The sequence below is a fragment of the Monopterus albus genome, unplaced genomic scaffold, assembly GCF_001952655.1.
Source record: "Monopterus albus unplaced genomic scaffold, M_albus_1.0 scaffold3.1, whole genome shotgun sequence".
NCBI classification, from domain to species: domain Eukaryota; kingdom Metazoa; phylum Chordata; class Actinopteri; order Synbranchiformes; family Synbranchidae; genus Monopterus; species Monopterus albus.
The window spans coordinates 8828026-8841776 of NW_018127883.1; the positions used below are offsets into that span (position 1 = coordinate 8828026).

The 13751-nt window shown below is 39.6% G+C and overlaps 1 pseudogene; it reads right to left on the bottom strand.

Annotated features, from left to right (window-relative positions):
* Nucleotides 1–2551: 2551 nt before the first annotated feature.
* Nucleotides 2552–13751, bottom strand: part of LOC109959819 (zinc finger protein 2-like) — a 17918-nt pseudogene continuing 6718 nt past the window's right edge.

Genomic DNA, 13751 nt, shown 5'->3' on the forward strand with positions numbered 1-13751 from the left:
CTTTTTCACATGGGGCTGGTTTATCCAAAACATTCACCCATTTTGACATAATAGCTCATGGTGATTAGTTGATTATAAGTGTAAAGACCACCAACATCACCATAAATAAGTTTGTGTTATAATTTTACCCCTACTGTCCCAAAAGCCATTTACAAACAAAATCCATTGTTTAAAAAGAGATTCAATAAATACTGGCTGTTTTTATTACTATATTTTGATTATATCATAAAACTTGATTTAGAGTTTCACTACCTGATTGTGGTTGATGATATTAATATTGATACCAGTTAAATATTACTCTTTCCAAGAAACTGGATAAATAAGGAAAGGGTTTTCTTTTTATCATAGACAATTGAGAAGCAGTTAATTTACAATAAGTGTAAATTTTAAGTGTGTATATTTTTGAAATAAAAGGTGAATCTAAATCACTATCTTTGCAGAAAACCAATGTTGATTAAAAATAAATGTAGGTATTGGAGATGTATTTAGTGCAAAATTCAGTGCCTTAAGATTCAACAACTTAAGACCCCCTTGTTTATCATCATTATATATGTAGGCCCTTTTGAAATTATGGGTGAACCACAAGTCAGTTTGTACAAAATGTCTCAAAATCAGTTTTTTATACATTATCATTACACCTTTTGAATTTGTATATCCATGTAAAAAGTACAGTATATTTCACAACCCCGTCTTCCTTCTGCTTGTCCTTTGTCCAGAAAAAGAAAAGAAAATCTTTTTTGTTCTCTAAACCATGGAGTCGTACCTGGATCCATGCATAGTTTATCATTCACATAAAGTTTATCAGCAGTCAGACATACTTTTTGCCATTTCTTCTTTCTTGATGAGACCGGTAAAAGAACATCTGTCCATGATCTCCTTTAGGAGCCGGGCTAAGATGCTGTGAGGGTTTTTAGACTAGTTGCTGTTGTTGGACTGAACCAGTCCTGCGTGTTCTTTTATGAAGAATGCTCAAAGACAAATCTGTCCTTTAAGATATTTATTACAATCAATATTCAAGAAACAATATTCAAGAAAAGCAATTACAGAGCTCTGGGTTCCGTTTCTATCTGAGGCCCCGATTCTAGACAGCAGAACCGTTTGGCTTGCCTTCAGAGCAAGGGAACGCCTATAATCCTAAACCCAGTGCAATTATACAGTTTTTCAAATATGCAAATGATGGTAGATCTGACGTCATCCACGTTGTCCTTCATCCGCACTCCTTAGTTTTTTTTGTTGACCTTGTTCTGACCCCTCATTTGGTGATCTTGTCGCCAGGCAGATTTTGATCTGTGAAATTCTGAGAACCACATCCTGACCTTTCAATGCCCTAAGCTCAGACAGTTTTTAGAGAAAGCCCCTCTCACTTCTCTTCTACTCTGGTAACCAAGAGCATTGCTAAGCAACTGAGGCCTAGTTCCGGTTTGTGGTTTCCTGTCTATGCTTACCGCCTTTACAGGTTCTGTTATTGTCAGCTGCAAGTCTCCTACACTCTTCAAGACAAGTGAAATGGTTAACACAAAAGTAGATTATAAAGCACATGATACTAGAATAAACATGTAGATATAAAAGAAGATTATAAAGCACATGATACAAAAATAAACGTAGATATATTTGCTAATGCAGATTATAATATTGATTATAGAAGGCCAAGAATTTCATATATTGTTGGTAAATGTTGACAATAAGACCTGTCACCCACTCACATCCCTTGTGCAGACAGGCCAGTCATCACATTCTGCATTTGCGTACTTCCTGTTGTTCTGAGTCTCTCTGCACCTGCTCACACAGCATTTCATGTGCACAGGTCAAGTCTTTCCAAAGGTCAAACAGATTAAACAATTATTTAAACAATTATTTGAACAGTTCTGCAAATACATAACATAGCACTATATCATTTTATCAAGAACTTCTTTCTACACTGTAGACAAGGCCCAGCACTGGTCCCGCATTTACAGGTTCTCCCCAGTGTGAACACATTGATGGATTGAGCGCTCACCTGAACTAATGAAAACTTCCCCACATTGGTCACAGCTGTATGGTTTCTCTCCAGCGTGAGTACTGTTATACCCCAGTTCTTTTATTGGACAGATCGGAATGAGGACGGAGTCCAACTTGCTTCATTTTAGTGCTGGTTTATTTAAAAAAGACCACAAATAAAAGTTACAGAAGCACAAACCCGAGTGGCTCCCTCCCTCAGACAAGCTGCTGGAGAAGAGAGACCCCGAAAACACAGAGCCTAATACATTTATAAGGTTTTGGGCTAACCCCTTACACAAAAAAGATATAAAAACATCACGAGTTGGAGAGAGTCCAGCATCTCCTTCTCTTATCTAGAGCTCCACATGCTTGGAGTATCTGGACATAACAAAATTAAGAATTCCATGTGTGTATGTTGTTATGTGATGTGTAACTAAAACATTCATTCAGACATAATTCTAACACAAGATTAATACAAGAAAACAACTGGTGTCAAGGTACACTTTTCAGAATCAACATTATCTGCTAACCTTGAAGCAAACTAGAGCAGACTTTAAATCTTACTAAACTTCATTACTAACACATTAAAGTCTAATAATTATCTGACTAATTTATTAATTTCTAATAGTACATTCATGGCATTTTACTTTTCCCAAACATGTAAAAACTGCCGCACACTGTTCACAGCAATATGGTTTCTCTCAAGTGTGAACACATTGATGCACTTTTAGCTGACCTGATCAAGAATAAGATTATCTGCACTGGTCACAGCTGTACGTTTCTCTCCAGTGTGAATATTTTGATGGACTTTCAGGTGACCTAATTGAGAATGAGAGTTTCCACCCTGGTTACAGCTGTATGGTTTCTCTCGCGTGTGGACACGTTGATGGGCTATGAGATTACTTGAACTAACAAAACCTTTTCCACAGTGTTCACAACAATAAGGTTTGTCTCCGGTGTGACTACGTTGATGGATTATTAGCAGACCTGAATGAGAATAAGATTTTCCACACTGATCACAACTGTACGGTTTCTCTCCAGTGTGAATATATTGATGAACTTTTAAGTGACCCAGTTGAGAATGAGATTTTCCGCACTGGTCACAGCTGTATGGTTTCTCTCCCGTGTGAACACGTTGATGAGCTTTGAGATTACTTGAACTAACAAAATCTTTTCCACAGTGTTCACAAGTATAAGGTTTTTCTCCGGTGTGACTACGTTGATGAATTATTAGCAGACCTGAATGAGAATAAGATTTTCCACACTGGTCACAACTGTACGGCTTCTCTCCAGTGTGATTACGTTGATGTCGTTTTAGCTGACCTGACTGAGAATAAGATCTTCCACACTGGTCACAGATATAAGGTTTCTCTCCAGTGTGAACACGTTGATGGACTTTGAGAGCACTTGAACTAACAAAACATTTTCCACAGTGTTCACAATGATATGGTTTCTCTCCAGTGTGAATACGTTGATGGACTTTTAGCTGACCCAAGCGAGAATAGGATTTTCCGCACTGGTCACAGTTGTATGGTTTCTCTCCACTGTGAATACGTTGATGCTGTTTTAGACCTACCAACACTGTGAAAGCTGCCCCACACTGTTCACAATGATATGGTTTCTCTCCTGTGTGAACACGTTGATGGACCTTCATCTCTGACGCAGTTCCAAAAGCTTTTCCACACTGGTCACAGCTGTACAGTTTCTCTCCAGTGTGAACACATTGATGGACTTTTAGGTGATCTGAACGAGAATAAGATTTTCCACATTGGTCACAGCTGTACGGTTTCTCTCCAGTGTGAATACGTTGATGTCTCTTTAAGTGTGGCAGTGTTGTGAAGGATTTCTCACAGTCATGACAGTGGAGATTTTTGAGTCTCATTCCTCTCCGTTTCTAAAGCAAAAGACAAAAAGCAAAAAAGTCAGAAAACATGATGGAACAATGTGAAACTATAAATGACATTTACAGCATCTCTGTGGGTCATAAAACACCCAATTCATTTCTACCTGTGACAGTCAACTACAGCAGCATATTCACTGAGGGGCCTGGAGTGGCACTGGCTTGTGTAGAAACCTGGCGCCAGAAATGCTCTCTTAACTCTGAGGTGCTCAGGTGACATCCCCATTATAGAGCTACATGAAGACAAATGTAGGATCCAAAGTTCTTGGAGCTTCACCCATAACACAGACTGGGTCAGTCAATATCTCAACCTCTGTTACAGAAATTGCAACCTTTTAAAAATGCCACTCACAAGAGAAGTTCAACTACTGATTATTTTCATTACGGATTAATCTGCTAATTATTTTCTCCATGAATCAATTGGCTGGTTTGTAAAAATTCTGAAAGTAGTGAGAAATGCCATCACGATGCTCTAAACAATGATCAAAATAATCTACTAATCTTTATAACCTACTGTAGGTGCATGATACCACAGCCAATCCAATCTTGTCTGTACCTTCACTTACATACTTATGTGATATGGGAAATTTTGTGTTAAGCATTAAAGTTATACACATACATTGATCTGCACAAAGGGATGGTGAGCTCAAAGGTGTTCCTTATTGTAATATCCAAAGTAATCCAACACTGCTGAACTAAAATTCTTTTTTAGGGGATGAGGGTTGGTGATATCGGCCCTGCTTCTCTCTGGCATTTTCGCTACTGCATGTGTGCGGTGGTGTCACCAGATGCCCTGTCTGACAGGCAGTCGTTGAGGAAAGGAGACACACATGCATTGCACTTTATTCTTCAATACCAGTGATTTAAGAGAACGTGCTGCAGCAGGCTCCGAGGTTCAGTCAGTGGAGCTAAGCAAACAGAAGATTGTCTAAACGGTCATGAGTGGAGGACCTGACAACCTGCACATCCTCAGCAACATCCCTGCTCTGTCAGCAAAACAACAGCAATCTATAAAATAAAAAAAAATGGGAGGAGAAAAAAGAAAAATGGAGTGTGAGGAGGCAGCGAGGGGGACAACACTCGTGTCAAAGCAAAGCAGCACGACAGTCATCTGGACCGATTTAGGTTTTAGACCACTGGAGGCATGGCAGGAACAGCTGGACAGCTGGATAACCTGTCAGTGCTGGAACTCCACCACAGAAAAGGGTGAGTATTTAATAATTACTAATTTGTAGTTAATCATAGGAGGTTTAACAACTAGGCTGGTAATTTCCTATATAAACAGTATTTTCAGCAATCCCAATATAAAGAGTAACACCAACACATTTTTGCCTCTACTCAATGTTTATATACAGTGCCTTGCGAAAGTATTTGGCCCCCTTGAACTTTGTGACCTTTTGCCACATTTCAGGCTTCAAACATAAAGATATAAAACTGTAATTTTTTGTGAAGAATCAACAACAAGTGGGACACAATCATGAAGTGGAACGAAATTTATTGGATATTTCAAACTTTTTTAACAAATAAAAAACTGAATAATTGGGCGTGCAAAATTATTCAGCCCCTTTACTTTCAGTGCAGCAAACTCTCTCCAGAAGTTCAGTGAGGATCTCTGAATGATCCAATGTTGACCTAAATGACTAATGATGATAAATAGAATCCACCTGTGTGTAATCAAGTCTCCGTATAAATGCACCTGCACTGTGATAGTCTCAGAGGTCTGTTTAAAGCGCAGAGAGCATCATGAAGAACAAGGAACACACCAGGCAGGTCCGAGATACTGTTGTGGAGAAGTTTAAAGCCGGATTTGGATACAAAAAGATTTCCCAAGCTTTAAACATCTCAAGGAGCACTGTGCAAGTGATAATATTGAAATGGAAGGAGTATCAGACCACTGCAAATCTACCAAGACCTGGCCGTCCCTCTAAACTTTCAGCTCATACAAGGAGAAGACTGATCAGAGATGCAGCCAAGAGGCCCATGATCACTCTGGATGAACTGCAGAGATCTACAGCTGAGGTGGGAGACTCTGTCCATAGGACAACAATCAGTCGTATACTGCACAAATCTGGCCTTTATGGAAGAGTGGCAAGAAGAAAGCCATTTCTTAAAGATATCCATAAAAAGTGTCGTTTAAAGTTTGCCACAAGCCACCTGGGAGACGCACCAAACATGTGGAAGAAGGTGCTCTGGTCAGATGAAACCAAAATCGAACTTTTTGGCAACAATGCAAAACGTTATGTTTGGCGTAAAAGCAACACAGCTCATCACCCTGAACACACCATCCCCATTGTCAAACATGGTGGTGGCAGCATCGTGGTTTGGGCCTGCTTTTCTTCAGCAGGGGCAGGGAAGATGGTTAAAATTGATGGGAAGATGGATGGAGCCAAATACAGGACCATTCTGGAAGGAAACCTGATGGAGTCTGCAAAAGACCTGAGACTGGGACGGAGATTTGTCTTCCAACAAGACAATGATTCAAAACATAAAGCAAAATCTACAATGGAATGGTTCACAAATAAACATATCCAGGTGTTAGAATGGCCAAGTCAAAGTCCAGACCTGAATCCAATTGAGAATCTGTGGAAAGAACTGAAAACTGCTGTTCACAAATGCTCTCCATCCAACCTCACTGAGCTTGAGCTGTTTTGCAAGGAGGAATGGGCAAAAATTTCCGTCTCTCGATGTGCAAAACTGATAGAGACATACCCCAAGCGACTTACAGCTGTAATCGGAGCAAAAGGTGGCGCTACAAAGTATTAACTTAAGGGGGCTGAATAATTTTGCACGGCCAATTTTTCAGTTTTTTATTTGTTAAAAAAGTTTGACATATCCAATAAATTTCGTTCCACTTCATGATTGTGTCCCACTTGTTGTTGATTCTTCACAAAAAATTACAGTTTTATATCTTTATGTTTGAAGCCTGAAATGTGGCAAAAGGTCGCAAAGTTCAAGGGGGCCGAATACTTTCGCAAGGCACTGTATGAATTAGCTTAATAGTCTGTGCCATAGACCTCTTTTGTAAGACAATTAAAAACACCCCGCTAAACATGTTCATATGTTTCATTAAAAACTATTGCCCGACCCATTTTTTGATTTGTGTTTCCCTGAAATAGACAAAACACTATATGCATATTAAGTAAGAGTCAAGGGCCTATACATGAGATCTCAGGATATTCCTAACTACTATCATATTTTGTTTTGTAATGAGGAAACTTGTCACTAACTGCAGCATTGTGTTTTGCTGATTTGTTTTAAATGTCATAAGAGGTCTATGACACAGATGACTAAGTTAATTCATGATTGTCTGACATTAGTTGTGACGATTGACTGCTGGTTTTAGTCTCCTTATGGGGAGTGCTGACAATACTGTTAGTATAGAAAGTGGCCACTGTTATCCTTAAAACACATTTTTGTGTCAGTTTTTAAAATCACTGTGTTAAACTGTCAATAAATAGGGAACAGGATTGTCAGGATTTAAAAATTGTAAAGACTGCTTTATTTCAAATGTAAAAATAATATTACAAAATGAACTGATTCTAAAATCTGTGTTATCTAATACTATAGACAGATCTACAGGATGTTTGGGCGGGAAAGGATATTCATGTTATCCTTTCTAAAGTGGGACCCTATATATGGAGGTGGCCGGTCTGGTGTCATGGTGCAAGGACAATAATCTCAGCCTCAACATGGACAAGACGAAGGAGATGATAGTGGACATGAGGAAGGAGAGAACATCTCATTAGCCGCTGTTCATCCGGGGGGTCAAGGTGGAGAGGGTGAGCAGCTTCAAATACCTGGGTGTCCACATCAGTGAGGACCTCACTTGGACACTTAACACTACACAGCTGGTCAAGAAGGCCCAACGGCGGCTGTACTTCCTGAGGAGACTGAGGAGGTTTGGCATGTTGCCTAGGATCCTTTGCAACTTCTACAGCTGCATCATTGAGAGCATCTTGACCAGCTGCATCACTGTCTGGTATGGCAGCACTACTGCTATGGACCGCAAGCGCCTGCAGAGAGTGGTAAAGACTGTGGAAAAGATCACTAGGACTCCACTGCCCTCTCTGCAGAGCATTTACCACCACAGAGTGCGTAGGAAAGCTGCCTCCATCCTCAAAGATCCCACTCACCCCCAGCATGGACTGTTCACTTCTTTGCCCTCTGGCCAGAGGTTCAGACGTGTCATACCCCTACCCTCCAGTCGGAGGCTCAGAAGTGTGAAATGCAGGACTTCTAGACTGAAAAACTCTTTCTTTCTTTCTGCCATCAGACTCCTAAACAGCTGAGGAGTTTATTACCAGGAAATACATCATGTACTGTCAACTTGTACTGTTTACATTCTCAGTTTGCACATGCATAATTGCACATTGACTGTTGACTGCTGTACATGCTGCTCCCATGCAGCATACAGTACATCCTGTTATTATATTCTTATATATTTTTACTATATTGCTGCATTTGCTGCTTAAAGTGCCTTAGATTTTGTGTTATTTATTTATCTACTTTATATTTCATTTGTATTTTGTGGCATTCATGTGGACGGCAAAGTAAGAATTTCATTGTACAGGGAAACACGTTTCCTAGCTGTGCATATGACAAAATAAACACCTTGAACCTATAAATTGTATTACTGGGACATTGGGAGGATTGCTCCTAAAATGGAACTGGAGAGTGAGGTATTGTGTTTTTATTACGATAGAGATTGTAGTTTTCTGTAGTCATTAACTGTTGCGACATGAACAACAGTATTTTTTCTTCAATGACAATTCAATATTATTTCAATTTATTGTGCATCAAAGGCATGTGATGACGACTCTTCAGTCCTACACCAATGGAAGCACAGTCTGTTCGAACAAATAAAACCTTTTGATCACAAGAAAACGTAATTCTGCATTTTTCCTTCACAGGGCATCAATGCTTACCTGATGGTACTTGTACGGTGGCATAATGATGTAAAGGGGAACATAGCAGCTGTCAGTCTCCTTTGCAATGTCAGCAATATGGAATCGGAAACCACCCAGACTGCAGGTAGTAAGTAGAACCTTATTGAAAGTTCACAACTGTTTTTACAGGCGAGCTAAACTAAATGTTTTTTCATATATTTTTAGATGGATCTCATGACATATGATGTTGTCATGGGGATAATTAATAAGAGCCATCACTGGATTCTGCTGGTAAGACAGAATATGTCATTTATGAATAAAGTATATGTATAATTTGTCATCAAGGGTCAATTTGAGTGGGTAAACTGTAACTGAGACTTCAAGGCCTAAACAAATTATGATTTAAAAATATGTAATTTAGATTTATTAAACCTTTAGAGGGGAATATTGCAATACAACAAAGGTTTGTACTCCACAGGGAGTACTTGTTTTGACTATCATTCTATATTTATATGCTTGGAAAAACATCATACCTACATGCCAGCATTTTGTAGCACATACAATGTATTATTTTACCTTTGCCCAAAGCATTTGCAAAGGGACTATTTTGTAGCTATTTTGGCAACAGATTCATAATGTTAGCAACTTTTATGCCACAAAAATTTATATCAAGACTTTACACATACTGTACATAGGTTCTGTATCCCAAAGAAAAACGTTGCCTGTTCCTGGATCCTTTGGGAGAAACCAAAGCAGATCTGAAAACATGCCAGGAGACCACAAGGTAAAGAATGGCACTGCCTGGTACCATACTGACAAAATAAAGCTACCTTGTAGGCTTTGAAAACATATGCTAACATTTATAAAGGGTTTTCCTTTATATTTTAGAGCCTTTCTGCGGAAGAGGGTCACAATATTTCAAGGTGATCCTGCAGCACTCTGCCTCACTCTTTCTAGTGAGACTCAATAGTCTTGTGGAGTGCTAGCATTAAAGGTTTGTAGATGTTTCTGTTAAAACAATGTTAGGACTGCCTATCAAATTTGTAAAAAAATCAGAATGACACCTCAGTAAATATAAACATAAATGTTGCTGCGTAGTTCAGTTTTTTTATGCTTTGCTTGAACACCAACACAAATTATCCTCAGTTTACAGAAAAAAATCTGTGTGGGGAACAGTTAAGTTTTGACAAGCCAGAGGAGGAGGTGAATAAAATGAGGCCGCATATAGCAACCACCCTCCTCCAGGAATCGGGTGTGTACCCTGTTTTGATGATCTGAGAAAAATTCCATCTCTTTAAATCATTAGGCATGAATTGAAAAGAACAAACTGAAAAATGTAGCTTTCAAGAAATTACTACATGTAGAAATAATTATATTATATACTAAAAACCTAATATAAAATTATTGAATTTTTTTTATTTTTACAGATGATCTCAGCAATTTGTGCCATTATTGTGGGAGCAATGATGATGACATACAATGGGTAACTTAATTACAGAGTCTGATTTTTTTTGTCTTGTTTTTTTACCAACATTTTGTTGGTCAATTTTGAAAAGAAGAACCTTTGAATATTTTCCTGAGCTCTCTGTAATCTCCCTATTAGTTTCTAAATATTTTATTTATTTTACAGATTTACTGCGACAGCTGTGAGAGGTGGTTTCACGTCAGCTGTGTTCAGCATCCTCCTGTGGAAAAGGAGTCCTTGTGCTCAGCATGCACACACACCATTAAAACTTCGATTATAATTGCAGATGTTCCATGGAAGTCCTGACCAGAAGCAGAAGGATATTTGATGCAATGTACATAGTTTGGAAAAATTAAAGTTGCAATAACAGGAATATTTTGTACAGTTTCATCAGCATTCTTTCATGGTTAATGTGTCTTATTGTGCAATTTAAAGTCATCTATGAGCAGCCAGTGTCCGGCGCATTGCTCTAGAATACCTGACTGACTGCATGCATGCCTGTACAGCGAACTACCTACAGTACCTATCAGCAGTTCAGTCTGGCTCACAGCCTGGGGTTAAATACAGACTGAGTGGTTAATGTTCTTACTAACTTTGTCACACTCTTAACATAGTTTTCTGTCCCCACTGCCAGTGTGAGTGGTGAGGTGTGACACGCGCACTGATCAGATCACATGATAGAAATGGTTTTGTAAGATTTGAGTCTTATAGACTCTAGTTACTTTATAAGCTTTAGTTACTTCTCATACCTTTAGTTACCTTTCATAACTTTATTTTCCTTGTTTATACATATTACAGCTGTATTGATGATTGTCCAGAACTACTGAGCTTTGGTTATTTTTAATACATTTATTTTCCTTGCTTATATATCTTACAATTGTAATGAAGTAGAATCTGCTTACTTTCTATAACTTCTGTTGAGACTGGATGGCTGCATCTCCTGGTGACCAGACAGCCTGTTTGATTTTGGCAGGGACCTATTGGCTTGTTTTGCACTCACACCTCGACCCACTTAGCATATCCCAAGTTCTGCCTTGCCAGGGGGCCCACAACCTGAGATGACCACCTGGCCAGTTTAACATACAAATTAGCATCACACACACTCAGGGGGCCTGCAACTCAGGCCACCCATTGTTCGGTGCTCTTGATTAAGATCAAGCTGCCACCTGAGACACACACACACACACACACACACACATCTAGATTTTACCACATTCCAACAAGGAAGTGTGAGCTCCGGCTCACACCAAATGGCCAATAGGATCACGAAATATTGAAGGTTGCACCCCTGTCCAGAAGATAAAATGTATTGTAAAACTTAAGTCAGGGTTCAGAAGATGCATCTCTTGCGGGAGCTCTGTCTCTTTGTTCCCAGCGCTGTAAGACTTTACCTGTGCTCAGACTTCCAGTAAACTTCCTGTTGATTTTAAGCAGTCCTCTCCTGTCTTCACTTCTCGTGCTTTCAATAAAAGAATTTGGATAGAATCTAACAATTTGACCTGTTCAGGTTTTGTTCTTACTAGCACTTGAGAGACTGAAACATAGAATGATACTGTATGTGACAACTTACATTGATATACAAAAATAGATTCCAAATTTAGTTGCTAGTAGGAGGAGTACTCTGAAAGATATTCAGGATTAGAAAATTATTAGTCAAAATTATTTGAAATATTGTCATTTGTGCGGTACACACATTCCACTTTTTTTCCTCCACAGAATAACTGATTTTCTAAAAAGGTTGGGCAGGGAAATTGAAAATGTCACTGTCAAGTTATAAAAGGAAGTATTCATGCAAAAGAAACCCATGCAAATGCATATATCATTTCATGGTCTTTTAACACTTTTTCACACCACTGTATTTGCCATTAGTCTGATTCAACTTTGTTTTATTATAAAAGAATTGTCTTGTTTCTTTTTACAAGTACAAACAGTAAAGTAAAATATTAGGCTAAAAAGACTGATGAGGCCATTTGATGTGGCCCCCCACTTGATATCAAAGTTTAGTGATAGTGCTGCCCGTGCGTTTTTCTCACATGCACCTGCGTGAGTCGTTACCCTGGGCGTTTTATATTTTTTGTCACCTGTGGGTTACCATAGCTCAGGATCGTGACAGCAACGCAAATTAACAACGTTAGTCACTTGAAATGTGATTCGGGAGTGTCACCGAGTGGAGGGAAAAGATATCCTGTCACCCAGTGCAAATACGTTTTTTTTTTGTCACCCAGCCCCAGTCATGTCTTTCTTAAAACCTGCTGTGAAGAGAAAGGTTGGCGATGAGCACAGACAATTTCAGGAGAGGTGGGAGGCAGAATATTTTTTTGCTGAGCACAGGGGCATGCGGATGTGTCTTATATGCACAGAGAATGTTGTGGTGCACAAGGAGTACAACATCAAACGTCATTACTCAACTAGACATGCTGAGAAGTATGCAAAATACCAGGGAGATGAGAGAGAGGACCGTGTCGCCAAACTTAAAACATGTCTACTGAGGCAATAAGATTTTTTCAAGAAAGCAAGCAAAGAGAGTGATGCGGCAGTCGAAGCCAGCTACACTGTGAGTGTGATGATTGCTAAGGCAGGAAAGCCATTTAAAGATGGGTCAGTTTAGCAACATCAGCCTCTCAGCCAACACAGTGGCAGAGCGCATTTCTGACCTGTCAGGTAACATTTACGATCAACTGTGTGAGAAAGCTAAACATTTCCATACTCAGTCGCTCCTGATGAGAGCACAGATGTCACTGACACTGCGCAGCTCGCAATATATGTCTGTGGTGTTGATGACAATTTTGAAGCGACGGAGGAGTTGCTCACAGTGATTCCAATGCATGACCAGACCACCGCTCAGGAGATATTCTGCCAGCTGTGTGATGCCATTGCAGATGCCGGCTTACTATAGAAGACTTTTGCTGAAATAATAACCGACGGAGCGCCATCAATGACAGGGAGTAGAAATGGAGTCGTGGCACTTGTTCAAAGAAAATTGGAAGAAGAGGCTGTGGAAGAGGCCATTGCTCTGCACTGCATTATCCATCAGCAGGCCCTTTGCAGCAAATGCCTGAAGTTTGACAATGTGATGTCTGACGTTGTGAAATGCATCAACCATATCAGATCCAGGGGCTTCAAGGACCAGCAGTTCCGCGCCTTTTTAGAGGAAATAGAGTCAGCATATGAGGATGTGCTCTACTACACCGAGGAACATTGGCTTAGCAGGGGAAACGTCTTGAAGAGGTTTTATGAGTTGAGAGCAGAGGTGAAAACACTCCACCAACTCCACAAAAACCCGTAATGTGCTCATACACAGAACACATGGATTCAATTCAGTTGTATTTGTATAGCGCCAAATCACACCTACAGTCATCTCAGGACACTTTACACAGTAAGGTACAAGACCTTACTGTTATTATTTCTATTATTAAAGAGAAAACCCAACAACCCCCCCCCCGAGCAGCACTCAGCGACAGTGGGGAGGAAAAACTCCCTTTAACAGAAGAAACAGTTGCAAATTCACCAGGAAGTGGAGACT